Genomic DNA, 17,474 nt, shown 5'->3' with positions numbered 1-17,474 from the left:
ATCTTATCTTTTTATAGAATATGTTCGGGTATCCCGGTATCCCTTAGCTCAGGTGGTAAAGGCACAGCTGCAAAGCAAGACCATGCTGGAGGTGACTGGGTTCGATATAAGCATTAACTTATCCAGATGATCATCACCAAACATGTGCTGCACTCTCATTGGTGGAAAAATGACTGCACAGCTAACAATAAATAATCAACTAGTTGTTAATAGAGTAATTAAAAACTTTGACATCTCCGACTTCATTCCTAGTTGAGCACTCAGTCGGTTAACAACGTCCCGGTCTCAGTCGCGCGGCATCTAGTTTTTTCGGTGTTTTTTTTCCGCCCGAGCGGTTTTTTCACCCCCCATTGGGTGCCCCAAGTGACCAGTGTGCAACAGAGGAAGTGGAATTCCATGGGCCGAGCCCCTTGGAGTTGCCATCCATCTTTAACTCATCCCGGTAATCCATAACCGGAGGTAACGGCGAGCCCATCATTTCATCGTATCATCATCGTGCCGACCCACCAACACCAACCATCACCACCAGCAGCAGCAAACGGACGATCTAGCTGCACCGGCTGATAGGTTGTTTACAACCGGCATAAGTATTAGACAATACATTTTGCAAGTCCATTGCCTCCCTATTGTAGTTTAATTTTGCCTCGTGGCGCGTGACTCTGTCTCTCACCCCTGGTAGGGGAGTATGGGTCATAGTGAGACAACTTTTTGCAAGTAGATATAAGTTTTTTTTTTTTTTTTTTTTCGATTTTTTTTTTCTTTTTGATTTGTTCGTACGTCGGGCAAAAAATTTAATTACTAGTAATTAAAATTAATTAATTAGTGAAGGTTTTAAATTTTTTTTTCCTTCTTAAGTGGTTGCGCACCGCTTTTGCGCAACACTTATGGCATCTTCCGATGCCTACGTTACGCGAACCAGATACTATGAACCGTCTTCGAAAGGACCATGGGTTGTCTTTTTTCGGCCCAAAAATAAACCTTTGAAAACTCTCGACATTACGAGAGATTTGCTGCGTAAGTATCCGGGAATCTCGGTACACAAAGAAAGATTCAACAAACTGCGTGTAGAAGCACCGACTTATGATGTGGCAAATAAAATTGCTGAACACGAGCTTTTTAGTGTTGAGTATAACATCTACATCCCTTCTCGAGATGTGGAGATAGAAGGCGTGGTCTCCGACGCGAGTCTGACTGTCGAGGACTTGAAACATGCCTCGGGAACTTTTAAAAACTCGACATTCGCTACCGCGCTAGTGAAGATACTGGATGTAAGGCAACTGCATTCAGCATCTTTGCTAGACGGTAAAAAAGTTTATAAACATTCAGACTCGTTCCGGGTGACTTTCGCAGGTTCAGTTCTCCCAAACTTTGTTAAAATTGATGGTGCTTTTTTTCCGGTGCGGCTGTTTGTACAGAGGGTATATAATTGTACCAACTGCAAAAGGCTGGGACACTCGGCCAGCCATTGCGGCAACAAAACTCGTTGTGGCAAATGTGGTGAAAACCACAAAGAGGATTCTTGCCACAAAGAATCAGTAAAATGCGCTTACTGTGGCGAGAATCCTCACCCCTTGCAGGAGTGCCCCATGTACAAGCAGCACTCCGATAAAGTGCAGCGTTCAATCTCTGGACGCTCCAAGCAGACTTATGCTCAAATGGTGAAGGCTGCATCAGCCGTCCAAGATGCAAACCAATTTTCGATTTTATCCTCTGAAGAATCGGACTCTGACTCATCCGATGAAGGTGATTCTACGGTGGTACACGCACCTTCAAAAATGGACGGATCCTCAAAAAGAAAATGCCCCTCCCCGAAAGTGCGCCGTAAGAAAACTAAAATCACCTCCAGAAGATTGCCAAATTCCCAGGGTAATGGGGATGAAAAAACAAAACCGAAGGCTCCTGCTGATCCAATCCCTGGATGCAGCAAGAATTTTCCGCCATTGCCCAACAAAGATAAAAGAAATAAAAAAGCTGCTCCTCAAACTTCTCAAAAGAAATCCAAGTCCGAACGAGGTTTGCTAGCTTTTTCGGACATTGTGGAATTCATATTAAACATGTTCAACATACAAGACCCTCTAAGAAGCTTAGTTTCTGCCTTGCTTCCAACGTTAGAATCATATCTTAAGCAATTGACTGTTTCATGGCCCCTCCTTGCATCAATCATATCTTTCGATGGATAATTCGTCGAACGAGGTTGAAGATATGATCACTGTGCTACAGTGGAACCATAGAGGTAACTCTAAGACCACTGGGTCCCGAAGAAAATCATTATTATTTTTGGCTCACTCAGTACCAGAACAACGGTCCCAAGCAGTCCCAAGCTATTTCACTCACCCCTGCATGTTCTGCATGAATCCACACACCCCTGATGTTATCTGTCAAACTTTCATAGCGAATCAAAACAAACATAGTGTAGTAATAGAATTTCAACTAGAATAGGGTACGTTAATCGTTTGCTTGGGACCAATAGGCTACTAAAGTGGTGAGCCAATTTAAAATCGTTAGTTTCGTATTGATTGTTGGTGGAACTGCCGTAGTCTAGTGCCTAAACTAGACTCGTTCAAATTTTTACTTCACAATTCTGATTGTGATATATTTGCTCTCTGTGAAACATGGCTTTCTTCCGATAAAGAACTCAACTTCCACGATTTTAACATTATTCGCCTGGATAGAGACGATTCTTATGGAGGAGTACTTTTAGGGATCAAAAAGTGCTACCCTTTCTACAAAATTTCCCTTCCTGCTCTATCAGGCGTCGAAATCGTCGCTTGCCAAATAAATGTGAAGAACAAAGATCTTTGCATAGCTTCAGTATACGTTCCACCAAGAACCTCCATTAGCCGTAGTCAACTCTGGAATCTAGTTTCGATTCTTCCATCCCCAGTATTAATTCTGGGTGATATGAACTCCCATGGTACTGGGTGGGGCGATCTATATGACGACAATAGAGCGGCTATTTTTTACGATTTATGTGACGATTTCAATTTGACTATTTTGAACACTGGTGAAGCGACACGTATAGCAAATCCTCCGGCTCGAGAAAGCCGACTCGACCTATCTTTGTGTTCAAGATCGCTATCATTGGATTGTCAGTGGAAGGTTATCAATGATCCCCATGGTAGCGATCATTTGCCAATCATCATTTCAATTAAGTGTGGCCCTCACTCTGCAGAACCATCTCGGGTTCCATTTGATCTTACAAGGAACATCGACTGGCAGAAATATGCAACGGCGGTGACAATCGGTGTCGAATCAATAGATGCGCTTCCACCATTGGAAGAATATCGATTCCTAGCCGATTTGATTTACAAAAGCTCACTGGAAGCACAAAAAAGAAAAGTTCCAAGTGCACCCTTTAAAAGGAGACCAGCCACACCTGGTTGGGACGAAGAATGCACAAAATTGTATGTAGAAAAATCTGATGCTTTCAAAGCTTTTCGTAGACACAAAACCTCCACTTACTTCGAGGAATATTCAAAGCTTGAGACAAAGCTGAAACAATTAATCAAAGCAAAAAAACGCGGTTATTGGCGCAATTTCGTCGAGGGACTCTCACGAGAAACCTCAATGAACACCTTGTGGAGGGTGGCTCGCAACATGCGTAACCGCTCATCTTTCAATGAGAGTGAAGAATACTCCAACCGATGGATATTCGATTTCGCTAAAAAGGTCTGTCCGGACTCAGTTCCAGCACAAAATATTCTTCGAGAAGCGTCTCCTAGCGGCGGCTCTCTGGATAGACCATTCTCAATGCTGGATTTCTCTATGGCTCTTCTTTCATTGAACAACTCCTCACCGGGAAGCGATATGATTAAATTCAATCTTCTGAAAAATCTCCCAGATATCGCTAAAAGACGCTTGCTAGATTTATTCAATTCCTTGCTAGAAAACAACATTGTACCGCTTGAATGGAGACAGGTCAAAGTAATAGCCATTAAAAAACCTGGCAAATCAGCGTCTGACCATAACTCATACCGTCCGATTGCTATGCTTTCGTGCATTAGGAAATTGTTGGAGAAAATGATCCTTCGGAGACTCGATCACTGGGTCGAATCAAATAACTTGCTATCAAATACACAGTTTGGGTTCCGCAAGAGCAAAGGAACAAACGATTGTCTAGCGCTGCTTTCCACAGATATTCAACTGGCCTTTGCACACAAGGAGCAATTGGCTTCAGTATTCTTGGACATTAAGGGGGCTTTTGATTCAGTTTCCATTGAAATTCTGTCAGACAATCTGCACAGATGTGGACTTCCTGGAATTTTAAATAATTTCTTGTACAATTTGTTGTCAGAAAAGCAAATGAACTTTTCCCTTGGACAACTGACAACTTCCAGAATTAGCTACATGGGTCTGCCCCAAGGCTCATGTCTCAGCCCTCTTCTTTATAACTTTTATGTCAAAGATATCGACAACTGTTTGGCAGAACAATGCACGCTAAGACAACTTGCAGATGACGGTGTGGTTTCCGTAAGAGGTCCACATGCCGTGGACTTGCAAGGACCATTGCAAAATTCCTTAGATAACTTGTCTTCTTGGGCTATGAATCTAGGGATCGAATTCTCGCCGCAGAAAACTGAACTGGTAGTGTTTACTCGAAAGCGGTACCCAGCCCAAATGCAGCTTAATCTTTTGGGCAGAAACATTACCCAATCATTGTCTTTCAAGTACCTTGGGGTCTGGTTTGATTCAAAGTGCACTTGGAATACCCATATTACGTATTTGAAGCAAAAATGTCAGCAGAGGTTCAACTTTCTCCGTTCAATTTGCGGCACATGGTGGGGTGCTCATCCGGGAGACCTCATAACGCTTTATAAAACAACTATTCTCTCTGTTCTAGAGTACGGCTCTTTCTGCTTTCTCTCGGCAAGAAAAAGTCACCTAATAAAATTGGAACGTATTCAATATCGTTGTGTGCGTATTGCCCTTGGCTGTATGCACTCAACGCATAACATGAGTCTCGAGGTTCTGGCAGGAGTAACACCCCTCCAGAACCGTTTCTGGGAGCTCTCTCTCAGAATACTAATCAAATGCGGAGTGACGAACACACTTATAATTGCAAATTTTGAAGAAATTCTTGGGCTGAATACACAATCTCGATTTATGAGAATCTACCACCACTACATATCGTCGGATATGTGTCTTCCTTGTTATACTCCAGACCGTGTTCACTTCACCAATCGCAGTTCCTCAATTGAATATGATCTGACCATGAAACAAGCAACTCATGGGATTCCCGATCAACTTCGACCTATTATTATTCCGCGTATTTTTACTGAAAAGTACCAACAAGTCAATTGCATGAAAAGATATTTTACAGACGGGTCCCGTCTCAATGGATCCACTGGCTTCGGTGTCTTCAATGAAAACTCTAGCGTCTTCCGCAAACTTCAGGAACCTTGTTCCGTTTTTGTTGCTGAGCTGGCAGCAATCAACTTCGCATTGGGGATGATTTCCAATATGCCCACAGACCATTACTTCATCTTCACGGATAGTCTCAGTTCGATTGAGGCTATTCGGTCGATGAAACAAGGTAGGCACTCATCTTATTTCCTTTCAAAGGTAAGGGAGCAGATGAGTGTACTGGTCGAAAGATCATATATGATTACCTTTGTATGGGTCCCCTCACATTGCTCAATCCCAGGCAATGAGAAGGCGGACTCTCTCGCAAAGGTGGGCGCGCAGGAAGGCGAATTATATGACAGGCAAATTTCACACGATGAATTTTACCATTTAGTGCGTCAGAGTACCCTTTCGAGTTGGCAAACCGATTGGGACACTGGAAATCTTGGACGGTGGTTACATTCAATTATTCCTAATGTTTCTTCGAGAGCGTGGTTTAAAGGCTTGGGCTTAAGTCGTGACTTCATTCGGGTGATGAGTAGACTTATGTCCAACCACTACTCGCTAGATGCTCATCTCAATAGAATAAACCTCGTGGACAGCAACATCTGTCAGTGTGGAAACGGTTACGATGACATCGAACACGCAGTTTGGCAATGTACGGATAATGACGCCGCCAGAGAGCGACTTTTGAATACCCTCGAGGCCCAAGGAAGACAACCCTATGTTCCTATCAGAGACTTGTTGGCAACTCGCGATGTCTGCTATATGCAGTCCGTTTATGTGTTTCTTCAAATGTCTAGTATAAGAATTTAATTCCTTTGTCTTTTGTCTCTCTTTATTAGTTTTTGTTTGTCTTGTCCCCCCGTCTCGATGAGTCTCATCGTCGCCCACTGGTCACCATAGCCGGTCGAACTCCAGACGAAGCTAGAACAGCACTACTATTCATACTGGCGACAACGCTCTGATGAGACAACGAAACCCTACCCCAAGCTCCTCCCCTGATCCTATCCTTCAACAACGTACCCCTCTAACCTCGAGTAAGCCGCGAGTAATCGGCCCAACTCCTACTAGACATAGAATTAAGTGAATTTTGCTACAAACAGTGAACAATGAATTATCGGCTCCGTAAAGCTAACGCGATTGAGCCTTCCAAATAAACGAAATGGATAAAAAAAAAAAAATCTCCGACTTTGGTGTGTTTGTTTTGATATAATAGAGCGCAAAATTTCATCTCTACACTGACAATATTTCAAAGATTGTTTTTATGTGTCCCACACATGAATTTTTGCAATGTGATGAATAAATGATATCTATGTTTCGGACACATACTTAATATGTGTACACATAAAAGCCATGTGTAACCCACATATACTATTCATTTGACACATAAATTTTATGTGTACTTTTGGATGGATTCTGTTTATGTGTGGTCACGTGAAAATCATGTGGAATGTTATAATAAAAATGTGTGGAATTCTATTAGTCTACACACTTAATCTAGCTCGGTAAAATCTCCAACAGCCGATTACCTCGGCATTTACTTTTGCTGATATATCTGCAAAATATCTGTTTGTTAGCTGCCAGTGGCTGAAAGTCACTCTAATAAAGAAAAAAATAAGGTTTGTTAGCTGGTATCTCAGCAAAATGATATTTGTTAGCTGAGTCTTGGCAATTGCGAGGGGCACGCAATAACCTTTAACTCCTACGCAAGCCTTTTTTAAGTACAATAATTACAGTTAACTACATGATTAATTACTTTAATTACGAGCGTCGGAAATTTTTTGATTTAATTACTTTTAAGTACAAATTTCAGCTTTAATTACAAGTCGCATAAATTAAGTACATTAACTCCATTAATGTACAACGAGAAATGTACTTAAATTTCCCCCAGCGTACCGTTAGACCCTTTCGTTATTGGCCCGTGGAACAAAAATTTCACAGGCCCTTTTGCTACGTTAAGGATAATGTCAGTTGGTGATTGGTGCCAATTCACATACAACGATCGGTTCGTGATTGGAAATGTAGTCGGATTTCAATACTGCCGAGGTGTTGGCAAGGCAATGAACTATATCCTGAATCACGCCCCTGTAAAAGCACCGGAGAATGCGACAATGATGGGAATGTTTGTTTGTGCTACCTGGTTCAACCTAAGAAATAACGAATTTAATTTGGAGGATGCGAACGAAAACAGAATTACAATAGAAAATTCATTTCAAAATTCGATTAGCTATAAAAACATAATTTCTCAATATTTGTCTTTAAAACAAATTGAATTTTGTCTTGAATCTATTGAAGTTTCTGAATACATCTGAAAATATTTTGATCAATTCATGGTTCCGGAGTTATTTCGGTCCCCGTTGGGGTCGCTTTTGGTCGGCATTCGGCTTTATTGTTCTGTAATAAGTATACACACGATGAACATCATGTTTTTTTCTCTCAAACGATGTAATTGGACCAGTGGCAGCTATTTCGATGGTTCACAATCACATTGGGCATCCCGAAAATGTTCCGGTGCCCCAGGGAAGTGGCCAATTCTCAACAAGAACCAAAACCCATCATGCGACATATCAAACAACATGATTTTACAAATCTTGGCCAGTAATGGCCTTATTGAAAGTCCATGGTCACACTAGCCCTTCCGGGAATGTTCCGATGCCCCCGGGGAAGTGGCCAATTCTCAACAAGAACGAAAAACATCATGCGACATATCAAAATTCATGATTTTCCAAATTTTGCCTGGTAATGGCCTTAATGAGACTCGACGGTCACACTAGCCCTCTCGGGCATGTTCCTGTGTCCCCGGGCAAGTGACCGATTCTCCACAAGAACCAAAACACGTCATGCGACATATCAAACTTTATGATTCTGCTGAACTCGGCCAGTAATGGTCTTTTTAAGAGCCCACGATCCCATTGGCCCTCCCTGGCATGTTCCGGTGTTCCCGGGTGTATTTTCAATTATCGACAAGAACCAAAATCCTTCGGGTGACATATAAACTTCATGATTCTGCACGGCTAATAATGGTCTTAGACAGTCCACAGTCCCATTTAATTGTCACCCCCCCCCCCCCGGTTAAATATCCAACTCCCAATAAGAACCGGAACCCCTCGCGTGACATATCAAATTTCATTATTTTACGAAACTCCGTCGGTAATGACCATATTAAGAGTTCAAATTTGCTATCCCAGACAGCTGAACGGACACTGGAGCTGGCGAATGCTTTGGACATTCACACGCTGAGCTACTTCCGGGAAAAAATCGCAGCTGGTATGCAATTGTCTTCCCAGCACGGATAACTTGAGTGTGTCAAGTTGATCGGTAACGATTATTTCGTGTCCTGTGCACATGGGAATCATCGTTTCCTATCGGTTTGGAGTTCTGCCCATAGTATTGTTTAGTTGACCTATGGAAAGACGAAAAATAGGGAGGCGAATTTCGTAAATGCTATCGCGTCAATTCTGAATACGGATGTGATTCCATCTTCCATTGAATCTGTTAATTCAGGCACAAACTAATATCATCATCTATCGAACTGTGCTGCGAGCATGGCTTAAAATTCGAACATTTTTTGATCGGGAGGAAATTTGCTCGAGGAATTGCTTGAATTTAAGGAAATGTAAAATTTGAAAACTTGTCGTCACAACTAAGAGATTCCCATTTCATTTGTATAGCAATCACGGCCCTCATTATGAGTATCACTTCCTTTTCACTATATATTGTCGCTAGAGTTGTAAACCGATATAACCCACTCGTGACAATCGATTTTATTCTAGTTCTACATTAAAGCGCATTATTCAACGAATACAGTGCACTAGATACAATTATGTTGAACGTACAAAACGAAAGTGAAATCGATTGTCGCGAGTGGATTATTTCAGTTTCCAACTCTAGCATGGTGCTCTAAGAAATTGTGTATAAGTATTCGCCGAATTGGTCATGTTTGTAGCCTAGTAAAACATTAATATGCGTATTTCAGGGTGTAAGAAGAGTTTTTGAATAAATAAATTCATTCGAGTATGTGTTAAGGGTTTTCTTCATTTTTTTAAATAGTTCAAGAATAGGGATTTGGGTACGTTTTTAATTACATTTGTGTAACTTTAATTACATTAATTACAGAAAATCAATTTTTAATTACATTAATTACGTAATCAAATTGAAGTACGTGTTTTAATTACAGTAATTACACTGGCACTGCTTTGATTACGCGAAATTAAATTTAATTACATGAAATACTTAATTTTCATTTTTAATTACTAAATTACATAGTTAAACACCTTGTACTTTAAATCCAACGCAGTCAAAAAGGCTATTGCGTGCCCCTCGGGCAATTGACCACTTTGTCAAGCAGTTTTAGCGTGACTATATTGGCGTGACTATATTGGCGAATTTTCATGCAAAATTCCACATGATTTTCATGTGACCACACATAAACAGAATCCACCTAGAAGCACACATAAAATTTATGAGTCAAATGAATAGTATGTGTGGTTACACATGGCTTTTATGTGTACACATATTAAGTATGTGTCCGACACATAGATATTATTTGTTGATCACATTGCGAAAATTCATGTGTGGGACACATAGAAACAATCTTTGAAATTTTATCAGTGTAGCAGAGATGGGAGTTCTAGGGGCCGATCTCGTGGCAGACGTCAGATTGAAACAGATGATAAGATTTTGAAGAGTCAGTTGCATCGACGACCAAACGCAATTCTCAGAAAAGACGAACCACAATAGGCAGTGACGACAGCGATTCCGATCTGGTTTCTAAACGAAAGAAACCAACGTCGAAGCGACGGCTGTCCGTCTTCGTCTAGTTCTTCCTCGTTTGTTTCTTCGAATGGCGAAGAAATCAGTCTGGAGGAACTGGTCAAGAAGATTCCACTGCCACCAGGAACTTCCGTCGAAAAATTGCTTCGAGCCTGTTTTACTTTCGTATCAGAGAACAAGGAAACGCACGTCTAGTTAGTTCTATGAGCTTTATTGGACTGTCCGTTCTTTTACTCTCTGGGTACAAGGTTGTTATACAATCGGGGAAAGCAAGATCAATGTAAACAAGGTGATACATAAGAAATAACAACTTCTTGATTAATAATATAACATCCCCTTTTCGTTATACAAACAAAAGAAAAAAAACTATTTCTCTACAACAAAGTCATCGAATTTCCTTGGTAGTTTTCTTTCACGCTTCGGTCGGCAATTTTGTTTTGGAGTCGTCGATTTGTCCATACGAACCACCTCTGTTGCTGATGAAATCGCCAACTGCTGCTCACCTTGATATGATTCATCTTGAACCTCACGTATTTCGACCTCAGGATCTTTCGACGAAGCAGGCGACGACCTGCCTGGCGTGTCTCTCAAATCATTTTGCACTGCTGCTGCCGTTGTCGGTTTATTGTTGTTTGTTGTTGTTTCGGTTCCAGGATACAAACTTTTGTTCGAAGAAGTTGGGCGAGAACTTGGTTCATTACGCGGCTTGATATGTACCAAATCACGGCGATAGCAGGATCCACCAACATCCACAACGTACGAGCGATCATTTAGCTTCCGATTTACGGTTGCTGGAGTCCAAACTTTACTTGTATCCGGCTGGAGCTGCACATAGACTGGCGAACCCGTTTCCACAGCAGGCAGAGCTCGTGATTTCCGATCGTAGTAGTACTTCATCCTCTTTTTATTTTCCAGGATATCCTCCGGGACGTTTCTTACCACATTGGGGCAATATTTTTCTGCTGCAGCTGGGACACCGCATCTGGTGCTTCGAGAGAAAAGTCTGCTTGCAGGACTGCTGCCGATTTTGTTTGGTATATTTCTCCAATGTAGAAGAACATACCAAAAGCTTTGACCTGCTTCATCTGCTTTCTGGATCAGACGCTTTACTATTTTCACGGCGGCCTCAGCCTTGCCGTTGGCTTGCTGGTGATTCGGAGCGGAAGTAGAGTGCTGGAAGTTCCACGATTTGGCCATTGCCTTCATTTCCTGATTAACAAAGTTGGTTCCGTTGTCTGATATGACTAGCTGGGGAACTCCATGGCGTGCGAAGTTAATCTGACAGGTCTTCACAAGGCAGTGGGCTGACAAGTCCTGCAGTATGTCAACCTCGATGTAGTCGGAATAATGATCGACCGTAACAAGAAAATTTCTGCGTTTGCCCGCGTACTCCGCGAAAAATACGTCCATCGACACGATCTGGAATGGATACACGGGAACTGCAGTACTCTGCATAGGAGGCTTTGCTTGGCTGCTGGCGAACTTAGCACACACGGCGCATTCTTTAACCACATCCACTATCTGTGAGCTCATACTCGGCCAAAATAAGTTCTCCCTTGCTAGTCTCAATGTTGATTCAATCCCGTTGTGACTAGTGTGCACCTTGTCTACCATGGATCGCTGGAGAGAACTAGGAATAACAATCCGATCGTTCCTGAACACTAGACCATCTTGGGTTGAAAGCTCGCTCCTATACTTAAAGTACGTTTTCGCCACTGCTGGAACACGTTCGATTGAATTTGGCCAGCCGTTACAAATATAATCGATGACCTTCACAAGAGCAGGGTCTTCAGCAGTCGCTTCGATGATGGTGCCCAAACAGTTGTCCGACACTCTCAAATAACTGCTTAGATTCCAATCTTCCAATTCGCGGAACACCTTGAAGATATTCACCTTCCGAAACTCCACCGAGGCGCTTGCATCGTCGTATGGTGCTCGGGAAATAGCATCCGCTACGATGTTCTCCTTGCCGGTGACGAATTGAATTTCCAAACTGTAACGTTGTAAGTTCAACAACATGTGCTGCAGTCTTTTAGGTGCGGTAAGTAGAGGCTTTTTGAAGATGTTAATCAACGGTTTGTGATCCGTTCTGATGATCGTTTTAGGATTTCCGACCACCAGCTGATCGAACCTGGTGCAGGCGAACAAAATTGCCAGGAGCTCCTTTTCAATTTGAGCGTAGTTCCGCTCAGTTTTGGTAAGCGTTCGCGAAGCGTATCCGATTATGCCATCCTGCTGAAACACTGCTACACCCAAGCCAAAGGAACTCGCGTCGCATTCGATCATCAACGGCTGACGAACATCATAGTATCGAAGCGTTTTAATGTCCGAAACGAGAGATTTCAATCTTTCGAACTCCTTGTCATGAACGTCACACCACACCCACGGTTCCTTCTCGGATATCAGCTTCCTCAGATTAGTACAACTTGCGCTCAAATTTGGAATGAACCGACTCAAATAAGTGGTCATGCCAATGAAGCGGTGAAGCTCGGCTCGATTCGAGGGGACAGGATAGTGCTTGATTGAAGCAATTTTTGACTCATCTGCTTGTAAGCCCTGGTTTGACAGGACATGACCATAAAATTTAACGGAGGTCTCGCAAAGGGTTAGTTTCGAACGATTTAATTTTACATTATTCTCCCTCAATCGAACGAGTAGGCTCTCGAGATTACGGTTGTGATTTTCTAGTGCCTCTCGAAACGTCCTACCTCGACCATAAATCAACAAGTCGTCAGCCAAGCATTCCACACCGTCTAGGCCCTGGATAATTTCCTGCAGCTTGGTTTGAAAAATTTCGGGAGCCGAAGAAATGCCAAAGGGCAACCTCAGCCACCGATACCGTCCGAATGGGGTCCAGAATGACGTCAATTTACTACTGCGTTCGTCCAACTCCACGTGCCAAAATCCCTTCCGAGCGTCGACAGTAGAAAATACTTGCGCCTGGTCCAACTCCGGCAAAATCTCGTCCAGCGTCACAAACTGAAGGTTCGGGCGCTTCAAAGCCTTATTCAGTGGAATTGGATCCAAGCAGATTCGAAGAGACTCAGAGCCTTTTGGTCCACGTTTAACAAGTAATAAATTACTCACCCATTCGGTGTGGTTGTACTCCCTGGTTATGATGTTATCTTTCTCGAGGTTGTCCAGCTCCACCTTCAAAGGGGCTCGAAGTGCTATAGGCACACGCCGGGGTTGCTGGATCACGGGTGAAACGTTGGTATCGATTTCCAAGCTGACCTTGCCAGGCATTTTCCCGTAGCCGTTGAAAATGTCGCTGTTTCGCTCGACGATCTCCTCAGCCCTAATACGGTACACTTTCAGCATGTCTTGTTCGGTTTCCGACTGCAGCGGTTGGGCGGGAACTACAGCAACCGTGTTGCAAAACTTCACCAGTCCCAGCGTAGTGCATACCTTCAACGACAAAAGTGGTCTATGATCTACTCCAACTACCTGTAGGACCAGTCGATACTTTTTCTCCTTGTGCTTGCAGAGTATTTTCACCTGTCCTAGTACGGGAATGGTACTTCCACCAAAAGCTTGGAGTTTGAAAGGCGATGGAAGAAGCTTGGGGTTGGGGTTGCCTGAAAGCTTGCACAACCAGTCGTGACCAATGAGACTGGTATTAGCTCCTGTATCGAGTTCGCACTTGATCTTCATCCACTTATCGTCGACCTTCAGCTGAATCTCCGCTTGCACATTTCCGCCTTGCTTGGAGTTGTCGAAAATTTTTCCAATTTCACCTTCGATCTCCGACTCCTCTGACCGCTCACTGCATCCATCGTTCGAACTGTCTTCATCCGTACTCCATCCAGCGTTCTTTACTTCCTTGATCCTTCGTGAGCTTCGTCTCGATGATTTTTCCTTCCCAGCACGGCACACTCGTTCGAAGTGGTTCTTTCCACTGCACTTCTTGCATCTCTTGCCGTAAGCTGGACAGGATCCCTTCTTGAAAACGTGCCAGTCACCACAAAATTTACACTTGCGTGACTTAGATACCTTGAGCATGTTTACTTCCACTCGTGGCTCCAACGACAGTGCCTGTGAGTGCTTCGCCGTAATTTCCTCCATTCTGCATAAATCCACTGCCTTCGTCGTCGTGATGTCAGTCATCGTAAGCATTTTTGTCTTGAGGTGCGGCCACTTGCTCGATGTCACGATCTTGAAGGTTAGCATTTCCGTCTCCAACACACCGAACCGGCATGGTTTTGCCAACACCTTCAGACGAGACACAAAGTCGTCAATGCTCTCCGTCGACAGCTGTGCGGAGGTGAAAAATTCTAACCGATCAACGATGACGTTTCGGGTACACACCACTTTTCTCTTGATGGCTTCGAGAACGGTGTCCGAAGTTCGTTTATCCTCCGCAGTGAGTTCAAAATTGAAATACTTTTTTAGCGCAGGAGTTCCAACAATCGATAATAGGAAACTCACTTTCTTGGGATTGTCTGCGTCGGGCCAGTTGTTCATCCCAATCGCTGTCGCATAATTTCGCCAGTTGCTTTCGAAAAAACAAAAATTCTCCTCCATGTCCCCGTCAATGGCAAGAGGTGGAGGAAGCGGAACGTTGGGTGATAGTGCTACTGCGGCAACTTCCTCACCGGGCTGCACTCGCTGATCCCTCATCTGCTTCACAAGCTCGCCGAATAGCTTGTTCTGGTTTTCCAACAGCATTGCTATTTGATCCATTTTGCTTGGATAACCTCACTTTTTTCTGAATGGGTGAACCAACAAAAAACAAAATGACGTCGTGGGGCTTCCGCGTACACTCGTAACGCGCCGCGAGAGGGAAAGTTCTATTCGCTTTCGGTCTTCACCGGTCGGCCTCCACGTAAATCGATTTGTTCCCCGGTCAACTTAAACGATTTCACGATCTGAAACTTTTTTACGAATTTAAACCGCGAGAACTTCTGACACCATGTTTTACTTTCGTATCAGAGAACAAGGAAACGCACGTCTAGTTAGTTCTATGAGCTTTATTGGACTGTCCGTTCTTTTACTCTCTGGGTACAAGGTTGTTATACAATCGGGGAAAGCAAGATCAATGTAAACAAGGTGATACATAAGAAATAACAACTTCTTGATTAATAATATAACAGAGCCAAACCGGTCGTAAGGCTCGAGAAGCTCAGCTCGGAAAAGATCAAATCGTTGACTTCTTCGGAGAATGAAGACGAAGCATCCTCCGCCGGATCGTCGACCGTGTTCGATTTCAACTATCGTGTGAAGTTAAACAAAAAGCAGCGCCGAAAATCGATGGTAGAATTGCAGCAAATATATCATATTAACAATATGATCCACTCATGCCTTTTTCCAAATGCTGCAATGGTGACCCGCAAAATATTGCTTCACGTAGATGGTGCGTTGAAAAAGGTCAGCAACAAGCATTCCATTACAATCCAGGGGTGTGAAAATAGCTCTTATTACAAAATTAAGAGTCAAATTATTTTCATTAATTACATTGTGTATATTACTTTAAAATTTGTCTGACATATCACTGTTGTCATCAAGTAAAATAAAATGTTTAAATACATTCATTTGAAATATTAAACAAATTTTTATTTGATTTACCCCTCGTGACGATAAACAAATACATTGGTAGCCTTTTTGGCCACAGAGGTGCTTTCATCGCTAAAAATTCGGTTCGCCAGGTAATAGTACGTTCAGACTACAGAGTTATAACATAGAGGTAACTCTAAGACCACTGGGTCCCGAAGAAAATCATTATTATTTTTGGCTCACTCAGTACCAGAACAACGGTCCCAAGCAGTCCCAAGCTATTTCACTCACCCCTGCATGTTCTGCATAAATCCACACACCCCTGATGTTATCTGTCAAACTTTCATAGCGAATCAAAACAAACATAGTGTAGTAATAGAATTTCAACTAGAATAGGGTACGTTAATCGTTTGCTTGGGACCAATAGGCTACTAAAGTGGTGAGCCAATTTAAAATCGTTAGTTTCGTATTGATTGTTGGTTATAACATGTTATAGCGCTATCTTGATGGTGGTTTCTGTGTTGCAATTATTTGACAACCGTTATAACATGTTATAACTCTCCAGTCTGTACAGCGTTTAAGTGAAAGAGTGGATCATATTGTTAATATAATATATTTGATTGAAGTCGATCAAAGAGGTCATCCGTTCCGACACGGACACGCTAACGGATGCCTCGGTGGGACAGGAGATCATGCGTTCCAAGACGCATGCCCAGCGCCTGCAAAGCAGTTCAAACTGAAGCTTCTCGGGTCAAAAACCGTCCCACGAAAACGGTTTACCAGCGAGTCTGATCCGGAGTACGTTACAGCGAAGAAAAGTAAGTTGATTTAATTTTAATGACGACCTTCCTTAGACGGTGAATTTTCAAGCACTAGTGCACTAAGCAGGTCTTTCCCACGGCGCAGTATATTACTGCCAACGGTGCCACCTCAAGCGGTAATGCGATTCGGAACCGGGTTGACGTTGATGCTCAAAAGTGAGAAAATGTCAGCTGGTATCACGCTGCTTGCAGGTGCTGAGGGAGAACCTTCCAAAACTTCTAGTGTTTGGACTGGTGCATGGCACAAAGAATGCACCAGGAACCGACGGAGAATCGCAGGTGCTGGGATCAATGTGATTGGTGAGGCAGAAGGAAACAAGTCAGCACTTTCATTATCACGACGTTCTTATGCATAATCTAGTGTGACGAAACGTTGGATCATGCGTAAGAACACCGTGAGAACAAAAGAGTCGACTACATTCCTTCTGCTCCACATATAGTAACGCACACGGTTCCCACGCTGACTGTTTCTTACTTTCTCACTCTTATCCAAATTTCCTTCGATGAGTGAGAAAACCTCGTAGAAAACAGCACCCCGTCAACGCGAGCGAGAACGCGAGTTGCCAGATCATTGCACACACAACCAACTTGAATCAATTCAAGAACCACATTATTTTAATTAATTTCTTCGGAGAAAGTCGTCTGTCACTTCGTTTGTGCCTATACCAACAGCAGCGTTTGACAGTAGGCACCATGTCCCGGGCCCAAACCGTTTATTTAGCTGTGCTGGGCCCACTGTCACCGTATAACATGTTGCCTACGCGCCTGCCACTGGGCTGGTTTCATCCATCCGAGTATGACAAACCGATAGGACGGTCATTGATTCTTGAAGCCACCGTGAATTCACTTTCATGCACTTCTTTCTTATAATTTCATAGAGCGATAGAAACCCAACTGAAAAACACCTAGAGAATAATTGAAAATACTATTCACTTGATAAATTTTCATCAATACCACAAAGTTACCATGGCCGTACAAACAACCGCATAAACGGAGCTGAAACTCGTAATTTTTACATCAGCTGTCCATAACAGACGTATA

The 17,474-nt window shown here is 42.9% G+C and overlaps 1 protein-coding gene across 1 annotated transcript in view; it reads right to left on the bottom strand.

The window, feature by feature from the left end:
* The window catches only part of LOC135702511 (sex-regulated protein janus-A-like), a 125,417-nt gene that overhangs the window by 57,378 nt on the left and 50,565 nt on the right, over positions 1–17,474 (bottom strand). The gene's annotated exons all lie outside the window — the stretch shown is intronic.

This window comes from Ochlerotatus camptorhynchus, unplaced genomic scaffold, assembly GCF_037179485.1.
Source record: "Ochlerotatus camptorhynchus isolate MF236.1 unplaced genomic scaffold, CSIRO-AGI_Acam_v1.1 ptg000193l, whole genome shotgun sequence".
In the NCBI taxonomy this organism is placed as follows: Eukaryota; Metazoa; Arthropoda; class Insecta; order Diptera; family Culicidae; genus Ochlerotatus; species Ochlerotatus camptorhynchus.
The sequence above is the reverse complement of the archived record's forward strand: the minus strand, read 5'-3'. Positions and strand labels throughout refer to the sequence as shown.